Raw genomic sequence first — 16,717 nt, 5'->3', positions numbered from 1 at the left:
GAGTGGTTGTGACTTAAAAAACCCTCATCCAAGTCATTGATGAATATATTGAATAGTACTGGTCCCAGTACTGATGCTTGAGGCACTCCACTAGATACTCTGCCCCATTGACCACAACTCTCTGGCTTCTTTTCTTTAGCCGGTTAACAGTTCACCTCCCTACCTGATCATCCAGACCACACTTCCTCAGTTTAGCAGCAAGGATGCTGTGGGAGATTGTGCCAAATGCTTTACTGAAAGCAAGATAGACCGCATCTACTGCTTTGCCATCATCTATCCACCTTGTCATGTCCTCATAAAAGGCTATGAGGTTGGTTAAGAACGACTTCCTCTTGGTGAAGCCATGTTGACAACCCCTAATGACCCTCTTATCCTTAATATGCCTTGAGATGGCACCAAGAATAAGTTGTTCCACCACCTTTCCAGGGATGGAGGTGAGGTTGACTGGTCTATAATTACCCGAGTCCTCCTTCTTGCCCTTTTTGAAGACTGGAGTGACATTTGCTTTCCTCCAGTCCTCAGGCACCTCTTCCATTTCCCACGACTTAGCAAAGATGATGGAGAGTGGCCTAGCAATGACTTCAACCAGCTCCTTAAGCACCCGTGGGTGCATCCCGTCTGGACCCATAGATTTATGGATATCCAGATTGCTTACTTGCTCCCTAACCCACTCTTCATCAACCAAGGCATGATCCTCCATTGTCCTGTTGTTGGATGAGAATTACAAACTGAGAATTTGTGGTTCTCAATATTTTGGGAGTTGCAGGTGGGCAAGTGAACACCTAGTTCCAGTAAGCTGCAATAGACCTCAGAGCTCAGCGAATGAGCTCTGAGATAACAGGAGTAGCAGGGACTAGAAATCAACCATGTTGTTCTCCTTGACTATATTAAAAAAAAAAAAAAAAGTGCTTGAATAACCCTCAGTATTAATAAAAAGTGATAAAGAGGTTTTTTTTTAAAAAAAGGAAGGAAGGAAAAAAAAGACAATTTAATGTCAGTCAATCAGCAGCATGAAAAATATAAAATTATTATGAATTTATTATAATTTATGTCATTGTTACAGATTCAGTATTAAGTAGTCTTTTAGCTCATAGTGTTTTCTAAGCTGATGGTAAAGACTTGCAATACTAGCAGATATGTTAACGTCACTTGTGCGCATGCACACACACCTAGGAACACATCACTTTGTTTGCAGTCAGTAAATTTACATCAGTAAATTTCAGTCTAGAGGTCAGGGAAATAAAAAATAGTTACATTGCAGAAGTATATGGCATAGGAATGTGTTGTGCCTCCTTTGGAGATCATACTGAACTTTATTGTGTAATTCAAATTATGTATCCTTATAAGAAGATACTAAATAAACAAACCCAGTCATTATATTGGAATTAAAACACATAAAAAGGAAAAGGAGAAAAATTATCTTTTTCAATTTGGTTATCAAAGAAAATTTTGCTGAACCATTGGGGATTTTCTTATAATATCTGTCTAATGCAAAGGCTGCAGAATCATAGGAACAATAGCCATTCTTCCTGCATGAACACGCAGAAGATATTCATAGTAGGAGATTATCTTCTTGTTTGTAGTCAAAGCACTCCAAGATCTGTATTCAAAGTCATCTCTTTTCACTCCGACGATCCTGCTGTTGCACTGTATATACTTATCTTTTGTGTGAGTTGTGTGAGAAAAGACTCAAGCCTTTATTGGTAAAGAACTAAAATATCAGGCTAACTTCTACGGAGTTGTCTGTGTTATTAACCCTATCTGGGGGCAGGCCCCTTTCTGAAGCCAGACTATGGCTCCAAGGAAGAATATTGCTGAGGAACCTCCTATCCTGTGCACTTACAGACTAACTTAAGCAGGTTTTGTTCGGTGAGCTTTTGTCTGTGTAATTTTTGTGGGGGCCCTTCATAGGTACCTATGCCTCTCTCTGCCTTCATCCCTTATATTATTTATTGAATTTTCATATCCAGTTGTGGTGTATGGACTTCACTGAGTGGCTAACTGCTTTTAACTAAATGGTTTGAGTCCTTGGGATACTTTTTCTGTTTAGAGATGGGGCCTCTGGCACAGTATAGCTAGGTTGTGCCCAGTCATGGAACTGTTCCCTTCACCTGATTGAAGTAGTTTTCAATTAGCCCTTTTTCTTTTATTTTTTAATTTTTAACTTATTAGAAAGGATTAACAGCTCACTAGATGTTGCAAAAATTATCATGACATGTAAAAAGGTGGTACAAGAAAATTCTGGAAATTCATTTGTTCACAGGCAGCATAATGAAGTATAAAATATATGTTTTGGCCCTCTGCAGGCAGATACATAGTATTTCCATTTCTGCTGTTCCATTGAGGTTTTACTTAAGTAAGGACAATTTTATATTTGCTCCATAAGACTCTTATAATGGGAGACTAACCATGTACAGTTTCTGAGACACTGTCTCTGGTCAGTCAGCAAACATATTGTAAATGTCTAGTCACCAAATAAAGGATCAAGACAAATAAGTGACCACTGGAGAGTTTTGGAAAGTAAGAGGTGCCCAGAAGCAGGCACACACTGGACACTAATCCCTGCCCAAATTCTCAAAATATCTTTCAGTATTCCCAAACTGGCAACCTCTAAAGGAAGACAAATATTTGAAAATGATTCTTTTTGTCCTCTGCCCAAAAGACCTTGTGAGTACATAATTACCTTCCTTAGCTAGTCAGCTGGGATAACAATTTTTTCTCCACCTTCTTTTACAATATAACTTTGAAATATACATATTTTTTTTTTCTGCCCTGCATCCCTACTAAACTTCTAAGGCCTCCAGAGTAACAGAAGGTTAGAAATACTAACAGAATAAGAAAAATCTTTGGGCAAGTCATGCAGATCAAGCAAACACTCTCTGCAGGTAGCAGTAGGAGGAGAATGTGCTATACCTTTCCTAGTAATTAATATTACACTTGACCTCTTACAACTTTGGAAAACTACTATGTACTTTAGCTCTCGTAGATGTATGAAGATCAGTCATACTAATAAATAGCAGTAGTTTCAAGTTCTTGAGCCTATGTGTTTTTTTTCCTCATGGCAGATTAATGAGGCCATACTCATCTGCCTACCCTAGTATCTGAGGACTAATTATCAGTAGTGTTTAGATGGGGAAGACTCTAAAGACTGTATGTGGTAAGCATATGATGATATTCTCTTACTACTGCCTCTAAGTCTTCAATAGTCCGTGGTCTTGGTCTTCCTGAGCTGGAAGTGGTATTTTTCTGTTAAAAAATAGTATAAAATCTGTTCTTTTCAGGAAACTTCCATAGCTTGATAGTAGAAACAAAATGGATATACTTACCTGAGGCCTAAACCCTTGCAAATATAGTCACACTTGTTCTCCAGACACCTCACCAGCTTCATTGCCCTTCTCTGAACTCTCTCCAGCACCTCAGTGTCTTTCCTGTCATGAGAGACCCAAAACTGAACACAGTATTCAAAGTGTGGCCTCATCAGCACCAAGTACAGTAGGGTGATCACTTCTCTAGTCCTACTGGCTGCACTGTTCTTGATGCATGCCAGAAGATCCAAAGTTAACAGTGACACACTGAAGTGTCTTTCTATGGCTTTTGGAGCTGTATACACTATTTATTCTCACAAAAAAAATACTGTTTATTTCCTGGTATTGTAATCCTGTGCAGGTACATGGAGCAATCATTATCGCATAAGCATACAACTGGTAGAATTTGGTCCTTTAAGAAATTTTGTAGAAATACTAATTTTTGCCTAAAGATTTCATTCCTACCCCTTAAGTGAGAAAAAAGTTTTGAGCACTTTTCTTACAGAGCCATGTGAATCTTCTGTTTGTTTGTTTTAAAACTGACCTTTTTATTTTCTACATCCTCTTGACAGTGGTAAAGATGACAAAGCAGTGAAAAATAAGAGGTTAACCAGAAGCAGCTAAAGAAAATAAAATTCAGATTGCTGCCAGTTCTGTCTCAAATTCAACACAATGTTTGACATGCAAAACTAGGGTCAGCTGGCAGGTATAGCAAATCTGCACCTGTTTGGAGCTAGTGGAGATTGTCCAAACTGCTTTATTTTCCTATCTTTCTTGATTTTGTGAAAACTAAGAGGTTTAGTTTACACACATCATTGAATAAATGGAAGCTTTGTAATCTCTTCAGTGAACTAGCATAAAGGAGGATGCAGTACTTTTACTGCAATTTTACTGTTGTATTTTACCACTGCAAAGACCAGAATAGTATGCAGCACTCAATGTTTTTCTTCATCTTAAACAATGTAATTCTTTGATATAACAGTCATTCGTAACAGTCCTAGATGATCACAGACAAAAAAAAAAGTTTATTCTTTCAGTCACCACATTCATATAAGAGCTTCTGAGCAGAGTACTGAGTTCTGCAGCACAGTATAATCAAAACACTTTAACAGACATTTTGTTTGATACTGTGCATAGTATTTTAAATAACATGGATTCACGCGCAAAATTTCTGAAGTACATTCAAGCATATAGCTGCAAAGATGCTTTTTTTGCAAGCTGAAGAATCTCATCCTGACCACTTCGTAATTTTAGCAGGTGTTTTATCAGTTGCTCCATAAATGCCCTGGAATTGTTTTCCACAAAAGGTTTTCATTTCAGTGAAAATTCGTATCCTTCCTTTATTGATGAAGTGGAATTTGAATTAACATGCAAACAAAACTCCACATTTCATGGATACATTACCATTTTAATGAAAAAAATGAATTGATTTCCAGTGATGTAACATAATTTATCTGGAAAACTTAGACATAATTTTGATAGGAAACAGATTTTTTTAAATGGAAAAAATAAAGATGAAAGAAAAAAAGTCTGTATAAAGAACTCTCAGTCTATATAAAAATTCTTTCATAGTTTCAAAACTTTTTTCAAAATACAGAACAATCCACAATGCTATCCTAGTCAAAATACTGAAAAATAGCTCACTAATTTTCTAAAAGTGAGATTCAGTGATACCACTGTTGTCAAGACAGGTGTTAAAATATTACTGTGAACTAGTCTAATCCTTATCGTGCCACCCCTTGTCTGCACTATAACAGCTGCTAAGCAGTGTTCTGTAAGAATATATGGTGGCTTCACGTAAAACAGATGCTTTAATCAATAGAATCAATAGGTACATGTGAAAAAGTAGAGAAAAGACTCTAGGTCAAATGGATCCCAGTGGGATATGTCTAAAGCTAATTAAAGTGATGCTTTCATATCTCTATACAATGCTAAAGTGACTGAAAAATCAAAATACATGGCATAAAAATCTGTTGCCCTCTTTATTTGGGATATCCAAGGTGGACTGTTGTCTAGTAGGCTGGACACAAGATTAATTTCCTTGAGTTCCATCTTAGATTCAGTACCAGCTTGATAATAATCACTTATTATCTCTATGTGCTGGTTTTCCCTGTAGGCAAACATTTTTTCTCACTAGGGTTCATGAGAATTAATAGAAAATCATATAAAAATGACCATGAAATCACAGCAAAATGAGAGTCAAAGTGGCAGAAGCCTTAAATGACCATCTAGTCTTGAAGGTAGTCTCAGCTGCAGTTACATGATGAGAAATACATTTTTGTCTACTAAGAGGTTCTTAAAAACACATAATAATGGAGATACTGCAATGTCCCTGGGCAACCTACTCATTAGAACCATGTATGCAGAGCTCTGGTTAGGGACAGAAATGAAAACTGCTTCCAGAGGCAACAAAGCTTCTAAGCGGATATCATATCAAAGTTTCTCACTCCCTTCCAAGCCTTTTTACTGAAGCCAGCAGAGGGTATAGGATTGATGACATGTTTCGGTTGGAAAACTCGGGTCACCTACCTGCCAGCTTGTGAAACTCAGGACACCTATGGATCAGAAGTCAGTCAAGTATCTGCTAATGTGCTTGTGCTTTGATCTTCATGACAGCCCTCTGTCCTGTGCAATCACTTTCAGTAACAGGGGAAGACAGCAACCTTAAGAGCCATAAAAGATAACCCTTGCAAAAGTGTCTTTTGACAAATGCTCAATGTTTGAAGAATGAATGGGTGAAGTTCAACCTGCTTCTTTAAGCTTCTATTTTCTTTTTTCTTAAGTACACGCCCACCTATTTATATCTGTCTTTGTACAAATATAAATTTGTATATAGCATTTTTTTTGCACGTTGCCTTTAATGAATTTTCCAGTAATCCACTCAAAAAAAATATATTAGTTGTTCAGATTTCACCATGGAGTTTATAACCATAGACCTGTAAGTCTTTGATTTGAGAACCAGTTGCATATCCTATGCAGTAAAAGAATCAGTAATAGAGTTCATCCCAGGTAGTATTGAACAGAAAGATATACTAATCTGGTTTAATAATGCAGATAATATCTTGAATTTAAGAGGACCAAGTAACTCGACAAATGCATACATACATGAATAGAAAAACAAAACAAAACAAAACACAACATTTAAGGTACATTGGTATTAAAATAATTATTTAAAGAAAAAGGAAGTGTGAACAGCAAGTGAAAACAGCACTGTTCTGAGAAATTAGTTGTGCTTTATATATATGAGTGTGCACAGAAGACAGAGAAACAGAGCAAGAAAGAAAGAAGGCAAGAAATAGAAGACACTTGGGGCTTTTTGAATTCTGCAAGAAAAACTGGTCAAATTGCCTGTAAGTAACAAGCTAACTTTTCTAGTACAACTTTCAATTATTATTTTTGGTCAGTGTTAATGAGCACTGAAAAATAAATATTTCCAAGAAACTTAACACTTCCTTTGGAGCAGCTTAATGTTTCAACCGTCATTAACAATCACTAATGATATAAGGTGTTTGTGAATGTAATTGATATTGCACAAATGAAATGTATATGGTGAAAATCTCTCACAGAGTTAAATTTATCTTTGAATTAGACTTTGGAAGTTATGTGGTTGCTAGTAGCACTTCACATATATTAAAAAAATCACGTATTCAAGCATGACATGTGGTAAAAACTTAAGTTTCGTTTTAATAACAAATATAGTATCTTAGATAATTATTAGAAAAACAACCTCCAAAAAACTCCTCTCCCCCAAAACAAAAAAAAAAAAAACAAGCCCAAACTTGGATAGCTGAAAAACTAAGAGTTAAGCCTGTGATGAACTGGGAAAATGTCTTCATTCACAGGAATCCTCATCAAGTTTTAAATCAAGATGTTTTCCAGTCAGATTTGAATTAGTTTTCTGTACAGTATTAGTCTTTGCACCACTGTCTCATCTAAGCCTGTAGGATTTTGTGTTGTGCTTTGATTCTTAGTCAGATATTAAAGACCAAGAAAACTCATCAAAACTAAAAGATCTATTTTATATGGCTTTGGGCTTACACAAAAGTTAAGGAGAAACTTTTACATAATTTTTGCTTCATACTGTAAATTCCTTTTTGTTATAAATGTTTGTCTATTTTTTTTTTCCAGAATTTTTTATTCATAAATGGTTTGATATTGACTTAAGGGAAAGTACCACACTCACGATCAGAGACCACTATTCAGGATCAGATGAAAGATTTATAACTTAATTATTTTCTCTTTCCTATTCTTTCTTACCACAGGCAAGTAGGCATTAGTTCTCATTTCATTAGATGTTCTAATACTTTCCATGGCCTTAGATATGAACATGGATGAGCTACTACAATTTGCATTTTTTTATAGCCTTCTATATTGTGTTATGTATAATATCACTTTTTATTTACCTGCATTCCATTTTGATCACAGGTATAAAATGGAGTTCTTAAATGTCAGTAATAATTCATACTACAAAGAATAGGAAATGAAGGACAAAGCTTACACAGAAGTAAATTAACTGGATTTAAATCCTATCAGGGATATGTAGAGGAAATGTTCTGCTGTGAATATGATAGTAAGTTATCTCTCTTTTGCATTTACCCTTAAACTGCAAACTCAAATGGCATAAACTATGTTCCATAATATAGTGGACACAAAAAGAGACATTCTTTAATTGAGTTTGACTACATTTATAGGGAAGGCAAGTGCTTCAGTATCATTGTCTACAATGTCAGAGAGATAGTCCACTGCAGGTACACCAAAGCAGTCAACTCTGTTCCATAATTAAAATGCAGTAGGCTCTACACAAATTATTCTGGCATTCAGCATTGCCTGCTGTTTATGAGGACTGGGAGTTGGTTCAATGGCCTACTTTGGAGCTCAGGCAGAAAGTCATGTTGCTTCCTGCTGTGTTGCTGTTTGCAGCTACCACTTTCAGACATCACTGGCCAAAGTGCCTGGCTGTCCCCTGACAATTGTCTCCACGCATGTCCCCAGTGTTCAAGATTGTTCCCCACTTTCAGCATCTTTCCTACAGGCAGGAGACCACTTCATCTTTTTGGGAACCTTTATTTTCTATCCCCTCTTCTTTCAGGGTCCCCTAACACTCAAGTTTCCCAACTTAAACATTCTATGGGATGGAACACAGCAATTGTTGGTACAGTCTCATGTCTCTTTATTAATTGGAGCATTCAAGGCATGCCACTTTCCTTAGTGTGGATGTCATAAAAATTTACCACCTGTCTGTACCAGTTGCAGGTAGCAAGCAACAGGTAGTTCAAAAGTTAAATTCTGGACAGTCCCATCCTTCCATACTCCCCCACAGTTATGTGTCTTCTGCTAATATTTCACAGTTTAAGCTACTGTTCTTGTCATTTGCAAAATGGCAGATAGTTTTCTGCCATTTGCTTCTGCTGGCAGCTGTGTTTCTGTAGAAAAGTTACAGTGAGGGCAGAGTGTACAATGGAAATGCTGCAACCTCTGCAGGTAGAAATGGTTAAGCTTATCCTCTTGTTCAGAATAACATCTTTCTGATGGCGTACTAGTGCTTTTATTCCACTGGCTTATTCTCAGAGGTGACCAATCTGGGCCATTGTTTTTGTATTGTAAATTGGTCTCTTTTCAGAATGTGTTTAGATATATGAAGTAGTTTAATTTTAATACCAAAAACCTTGACTAAAACTCAATCAGCAATACCTTAATACTCATATTTCATACACTAAGCCAACCGTCTCAGCTTATTTTTTTGGCTAAGATTGCGTAAAAGGACATTATGGTGAGATCTCATTCAACTAAGATTTGACTCTTGCTGTATTGAACTCAGTATTGTAAAAAAAACCTGCTTGTTCTCTCTCTCTGAAAAATAAGATCTGAAGATTTTATAATGCCAAAGACTGAACTATTTGTGTTTTAAGTTATTTTCTATTTATTGGCTTACTTTCTACTGCAGTGACTCTCTAAGCCAGAGATCTCCTTAAAACATAACTCAATATAAAACAAGATTTTTATTTTTTTTTTAATTACAAAATAGATCAGATCATCTACTTTGAAAGAAAAAAGTACATGTAAAAAAATACCCTTTTGCTTTTTCCAGCTTATCTGATACAGTCTTGGGTAATATCTTAGCTCTGAGAAAGACTCTGTAAAAACCCATATCCATAAGCCACATATCCATGACATATCCTATATCACAATAGTACAAAGTAATGGTAATTGTTAGGTTTCTTGTACAGTTTTGTATTACAACAATAATGTTAAGCATTGAGATCTTACAAATATCTCAATATTTGTAATGCATCAACACAACAGGAAAAAATCAATGATACAACTTTTATCAACTCTATATACTCAATCCTAGATAGGTGTACAAGAATACAGAGAATATGCTCTTGTTTGTGTGTTTATACTTTAGTCAAAAATATGGAAAATCAGTTACCAGTACAAGTATAGCTTTAATACCTTCAATTTTATGGCAGACTAATTTCCTAAGTATTGATTTTTTTTTGCATGCCTATTTCATGGCTCATGCTGAGCTTCAGCCTCTTGCATGTTTACTGTTATTAACTTCATTCAGCTAGTTTAAAGCTAGCTCAGGCATTTCTACAGAGGTTTGAGTCATCTTTTTGGCTTTGGTAGGCATATTTTAGAGGCCTGACATAAAATTGCAACCTTAGGCACTGTGGTTTTATTCTGCCAGTGTATCTTTCCAAAATTTGTTTTAAAAAACCCTGTAAATTGAAAAGCAAAGCAGAATCAAACATTTGATCATAGGATTACTCTAACATCATGTGCTTCACTTCCAGACTCAAAGCACTGTTTTGGCCTCACTGTAGGACATAAAAATAATGGTTATCAGTCAATGCTACCATATTGATTGTTTGAGAAGAAACTACTCAACATATTACAGATAACATTAATGCCCTATATTAGTTGAATAGAGAATCCCAGGCCTGTGCATATAAACTCACAATGGACAAAGAAATACTAATAATGAATACTTACCTGAATTGTGCCTACTTTAATGTAATACGAAACTAGCCTGCACTCAGAAGTTATCTGATCTACTTTATCTTGACTGGTTTCCTGAAGATAACCAACTCCAGGTCATCTAATAAAATATAGCACCTATGCAGTTGACACACACTGTCTATTTTTTTTCTGTTAACCTTTTCTTCAACCAGGAATTTCACAGTAGAGTCAGTAAGCTGCATTTCAAACACTGCTCAGAAACATATTGCTTTAAGAAATTAAAGGCAGCTTCAATGAACTATTTTTAGATTTCTTTCTAAAAATGTTATTATGCTGGGGCAACAAATTACTTGGTGTTAGTTCTCCAAATTGAAGTGCTCATTTTGTTATCATGTCATTCTATTATCATGGATCAAAATTTACAGAGGGATGTTACTGCATGTGATCCATTTTTGATACAAAGAAAGCTGTAAATAGATTGCTCATATTTCTATTATACAATAACATAATCTGTAAATTGACTTTATTTTCATTTCTTTCAGGTTCTTCAGTGAGCAGTGGAAGAACCGGCAGTCACAATTCTTGCACAGATGAGCCCACCAAAATCAACAATCAATAGTCTTTGGTCTGATTTTGTATATTGGCCCTAAATGTGTAAATATACAAACCTGTAGTGCTAAATTGCAGATTTGCAGTACCTTTGTACATTTCTAATAGAAAAAAAATTCCATATGTACAATGTATACTTCTAAAATAAATTAATTTTCTTGTATTTTTCTCCACTAAATCCCCAGACATGTAACTAGGCTATTTGATTAAATCTTCCCAAGCTCACCTCTGCACACCTTGAATGAGTGCTTTAATACAGAAACTTGGAAAATCTCATCAGATTTTTTACATAATTTGTTTCACAATTTGTTGTTCATCTTTACATGAAAACATATTTCTGACAGACTGTGGCTCTTTAGCTGAACTCCTAGTTATAGGGAACACCTGCTTAGTAACCCTATGAAAGAAACAAAACAAATCATATTTACTTAAATCAGAAATATTCAGTGAAAGGAGAATTTAAGTACGTTAAGGAGTATTTTTCCCCTAGTATAATGGCAATTAGTAACATAATCCTTCCAATCAGTTTATTTTATGCTTCCTTTTTTTTTTTTTTCAAAGGTATTGTGTTTTATAAACCAAATCCTTGTCTTTCATGCAAAAACAATCAAGCTTGAATTAAAGAAATCATTAGAAATATGGCCAAGGTTGGGAACTTAGTCCTTAGAAGAGAATGTGTACAGGAATCATTTGAACTATAGCTCCCATGCAGTACAACTATTTGGACATGGACTAATATGCACCTAAAATTTGAACTAAATTGTTTTTCATTTAAAATAATGCTTGCATGAACTTCTGACAAAAAAAAGATTTTTCTATGCTGTTTTCCTCTATCAATGGTTATAGAACAGTTGCCTCTAGCTGCAAGCTAAACATTTAATGAAATACATCTAAAACAAATCTATGCAATTTTCAAATCAATACACCAGCTGTCTTATGCATGCATAATGTCTCCTAGGGAGTCTAAAAAAGGGAAATATTTTGCACTCTGTATGTCATTTTCCCTGTAAAAAAACAAATACTAAATAGGTCAGACTAAATTTAGGGCTGGATTAGCCTTCCTTAACTTTTCATCTCAACAGCTTCAACAGTTTGTAACTCAGCTGAAATTTTTTTAATATGGTAAAACTTCATGTATAAAATCTCAATCTAGCCATCTACAATGAGAGACTGCTCAATTTTAAAGTAATATATACATACAAATTTAAGACAATTTACCTTAAGTAAAATCCAAGACTTTAATTTACCCTGCTGTAGTTACAGCGATGATCCATTCTCATGTGGACTACATGTGGTCTGGGAGGTGGAGGGGTCTGTTCGATGTTGAGATGTAAGTCATATTTCCTGCCTGATTCAGACCTGAATTGTATCAGCAACGCTTATTTCTATGTTAACTAATACACTGGTCAGAAGCATTGGATCAATTTCTAATGGCCTTTTCCATTAACAACTAACTCATCACTCCTCTTCTTTCCTGGGACATGGATGAAATCTTTTGGACTTTCTTCACACCATGTCTCAACTGTCTTCTACACCCTTTGTGTCATCAGATTTCTCTTTCCTGAGTTTTTTATAGGCAACTTTCAAACCTACAGTTTATATTCTAAAACAACTATAAAGGAATTAATATCTAGAGAAGGTCATGAAAGTACTTCTCTGTCTTTACTTTTTTAAATGATCTCATACATCTCAAAATAAATGCTGACCACTATGAGTAGTATTTATTCATGCAATGAGGATACCATCCTAAAAGATATATAACCATATTTTTAGATTTAAAAAATAGTACTTTATTGTAATATATTAATTTTAGAACAGATGTTAAAACAATACCCCAGGTATTAATAATAATCAAGCCACACAGAATGCATTCTATTTTCTTAAAATGCTTGAGATTATAAGAAATCTGTTATTAATATTCCCGGGTCCTTGACTTTTAGGATTCTTATTATATTGTGGGTCTTGTTTTTTGGCTTTAATTTATAATCTTACCATACAAATTTACATTTTACTATGATGGATAGTATAATTAACATGATATTATGTTGGAAAACAAAAAAAAAAAAAAAAAAAAAAAAAGGAAAGATTCCTACCTGATTTCATGGTTATAGAGTCAGGGGCTTGAAGAAAAAGGACATGAAATTCAGTAAAATCCATAAGAATAGAGAGATAAACCAAAAATATAAAGAACTGAAGATATAAAATGAAGGAAAGAATTTATGAATGAACTGGATAAAATTCTGGTCATGCAACATACAAACATAATTTGCTAGTCATGTAATTTCAATATTTAATCTTTCTTCATAAAAAAAAAAAAAAAAAAAAAAAAGTCAGGTCCCAAACTTGTATTAGCCAGATTTGTGAACACTGTGAATGAAAACTGAGACCCCAGGTGTGCTACTACCATTGGTGTAAAAATCTCTGTATTAGATTAAAAATGAAATAATATGAAAATGCAGTTTCTTTTCTTACTGGACAACCAACTAGTTGTGTGTATGAGAAGCCAAAGATTTTTCTGGTTTGTGTGAAATCTTCTATACCAAGATTCTGAAGATGACTTCCAGGACCATGACTACGTGGGTGGGACACCCCAAAGTTTGCTTTTTGTAAACACTAGGAAAAAGAAACAGCACAAACAGAAACATATATCTGTGCATGTATAACATATTTGAAAGCAATCCTCAGAGCAAAGTGATTCTCAGGTGGTGCAAAGGCAGTGGTAAGAGGAACTGTGCTTAAATAAAACAAAATTTGAAGGAATTCTTTGACTAGCAATACTAAATTAAAAAATGGAATACATTAAATATTGCCAAAGCGAAATATCTCAGTAATTTTGTTTTATATGACAACTGTTTCCCTGCTGTTTTACCTACTTATAGATAAAGAAAATGTTCCTCTGATTTAATGTGAGCAGCTGTTGGATGGAAACATAAATTGAATTAATAAATAGAATGAATAGTTTTTCTTTCCTATGCTCTTCACATGTGCATTGGTTGCTGTAGGTTTTTGTTTGTTTGTGTTGTTTGTTTGGGTTTTTTTTGTGTGTTTTGTTGTTGTTGTTGTTTGTTTGTTTTTCTTGGTTTTGTTTTGTTTTAAATAAGTTTATCAATAATGATATTAAAGAAACTTTTATTTTAGTTCACTTAAGCTGTTTATGGGATTTCATTTAGCATGTTTATAGAGCAGAGTTTATTTAGCTTAGAAATATGGAAAAGCTCCAATCTTTTTCATAACCTCTCTTTTAAATGCATGTCTTTTTTTTTCTATGACAGTTGTTCACCCAGCTGTGTCACGATCAACTTTATTCTTACCACAAGACTCTTAATATAATATGTAGGAAAAATGAGCAGTAAGTATTCCTACAAGCAATGTGTCAAAATCTTTTGTCAGGTTATTTGTAAGCCATTGTTTTACCTTTTTCTTTTCCAGGCTTCCAATAAACATGGCATTGTGTTATTCATGCAAATTAACACCAGTGTTGGCAGGAAGTATGAATTTGTAAGGTAAGATCACTTGATGCATTGCAAAATGTGAGAGTGGAGAGATTATGACCAAATATTTCTTCAGAGACTGTTTACTCTCTGTTCTTGTTTCTTCAGTGTGTTAGGATGAGCTTAATTTTGGACTTGTAGCATACAGCTATGAACTAGGGACATAAACTTTCACTTGATACACCGCGTATACAAGGACGGTACACTAAAAAAAAAAAAGTGTAGTAAATGTAGAAAAATTATTGTTGAAAAAGTAGCTTGACTGTTGAAGTTATAGCACTTGCTATGCTGTAGAAAAATGAGTCCACTGTGCATAAAAAATAATTTTAAAAATAAATAGCTGGATTTCCCATGGGAGGTAAGTGAGAAGAATTTAGTTCATACTCAGAAGGGACTCTCTGAAGTTTACAAAGCTATATCTCCGGAAGACTGGGATTTGTTGGTATTGCCTAAGGTCTGAAGATCAAACATTTGCTGGATTTATATAAGTACTTTTTATCATTTTCAAACAGTTACTCCTGTCCTGAGCTTGAAGTCTTATGCTCAACTAAAAGATACACACTAGGAAAGTTTAAAGTTTGATTAAGAGATATCAGCAAATGGAGGATTCAAAAAAATGTGCTTTTAGCAACATATTTTAGTTTTAATTTGAACTTCACTGCAAATTCTAGTCATTGGTCGTCATTAGATGACCTTTGTAAGCAATCACCACTGAATTTTAATGCCAATTTGCACAGTGGAGGTAGCCTCAACAGACTGGAAACTCCATGCCAAGAACATTTGCAAGCATAAAACAGTAAAGTCAAACACAGGTTAACTACATTCACCTCAGTTCATTAATATTGAACATTATGATTAATGTTCAGCACAATATTAACCTAACATCCTTATGTCATTTAAACTAATAATCAGTTAGCAGGTAGCTATATGTTTCCTTTCTTACACTGAAAGAATCTGGGAGCATGGTGAAGGCTTTTGAAAAACAGTCCCCTGGTAAGTATTCAAAGTATGCTAAGGTTTTTGGAACAGCTGATATCAAAACTTCCTCAGCTGTACAGAAGGATGGAAGGGCAGACAAATGGCTTAGCAATAAAGAATGGACTATCAGCAGCAATTTTCTATGTTGAATGTAGGGATTTATTCCAGAAGCAGAAGGAGCTGAGTTTGGAAAGAGATAGTAATCGACTGGTTAGACTGAAATGATACCATTAAAGCTTGGGTAGGAGCAGCGTCCTTGTCCACTTAATGACAGTTGAATACTGAAATGATATTTTTTTGTACCAATCCATCTGTTGTTAGGCTTCATGTAGTAGTCCATTACTATTTCTTTCAACTTAGATGTATATTGTGTAGATCTTTTGCAAGGCTTTCATTGACAATGCCATGATATTTAAAATTCATGTCTCTTGAAAGAATTTGAAAGCTGGTGATAAAAATGGCTACTGCTATGGGCTTTTGTCTATGGCTGCTTTTCTACACTGATACACAGGGAATGTATTTTTTTCTGTTGTTGCCATGAAAACTAAAACCCTACCTTTTATTCAGTAAAAGCTAAGACCTTTTGTTCAAAAAAAGCTAAGTATTGCAAGCTTTCAATAAAATTTAACAGTTGTCAGGGATATATTCTACATGCATTTTTACATTCTTTGTAAAAAAATAAGAACCTTATTGTTTCAGGCTCAGCAGTATTTTAGGTTTGGTTCATATCTTAGTCATATTAATGTAAGCTTATAGTGGATGAGATCAAAGTTAATATACTACTTATTTCATACAGTAGTCTGGTAGTCATTGCCTTGTTTTGTTCCCCACTTTCAAACTAATTTACAGAAAAAAATGTCCACAAAGGTGAACTTGTTCTGCTTTTTTAAACAGATATATTTTTTAATGCAGTTGTCTTAAAGCTATTTGGAACAGTGCTAGTTAGTGGTCAGCTGTATTCAGTATAGATTGATATAATGTTAGTCATAGAAATCACTGCTCATTGTACACTTCTGCTAAAAGTTTAAGACTCTTGAAAATGAAGAATCAAAATATATCAAGAGAGAGCAGTGTAAGAGGATCAGAAGAGAGGGGAACAGTGGCAGCCTGCTGGAAGTGGCACAGTAAGAAAGGTTAAATATATATCAGAGGAAGACAACTAGAGAGTTCTGAGCAGAACAGGAAAATTATAGGAAATAGACACTGTCACAGATCTAATGTTAAATTTTAAACATATTGTGAAACTTACGTTATGTGTAACAGGTGCTTAAAACTCCTCAGGACTTTTATGCCAATGTTATGATTTCAGAGGATTAGAGTTATGATTTTTGATCTATTTGTATTAACAAAACTACAGATGACTCCTTTCAC

General features: G+C 34.7%; 1 long non-coding RNA gene across 2 annotated transcripts in view; it reads left to right on the top strand.

The window, feature by feature from the left end:
* Nucleotides 1–12,961, top strand: part of LOC110358666 (uncharacterized) — a 66,147-nt gene extending 53,186 nt beyond the window's left edge. For both annotated transcript variants that reach the window (XR_010472930.1, XR_010472929.1), the window contains one exon: nt 10,811–12,961. This is a non-coding gene — a long non-coding RNA (uncharacterized LOC110358666). The remainder of the gene's footprint in view (nt 1–10,810) is intronic.
* The last annotated feature ends 3,756 nt before the right edge of the window (nt 12,962–16,717 follow it).

The sequence above is a fragment of the Columba livia genome, chromosome 5, assembly GCF_036013475.1.
Source record: "Columba livia isolate bColLiv1 breed racing homer chromosome 5, bColLiv1.pat.W.v2, whole genome shotgun sequence".
In the NCBI taxonomy this organism is placed as follows: Eukaryota; Metazoa; Chordata; class Aves; order Columbiformes; family Columbidae; genus Columba; species Columba livia.
The sequence above is the reverse complement of the archived record's forward strand: the minus strand, read 5'-3'. Positions and strand labels throughout refer to the sequence as shown.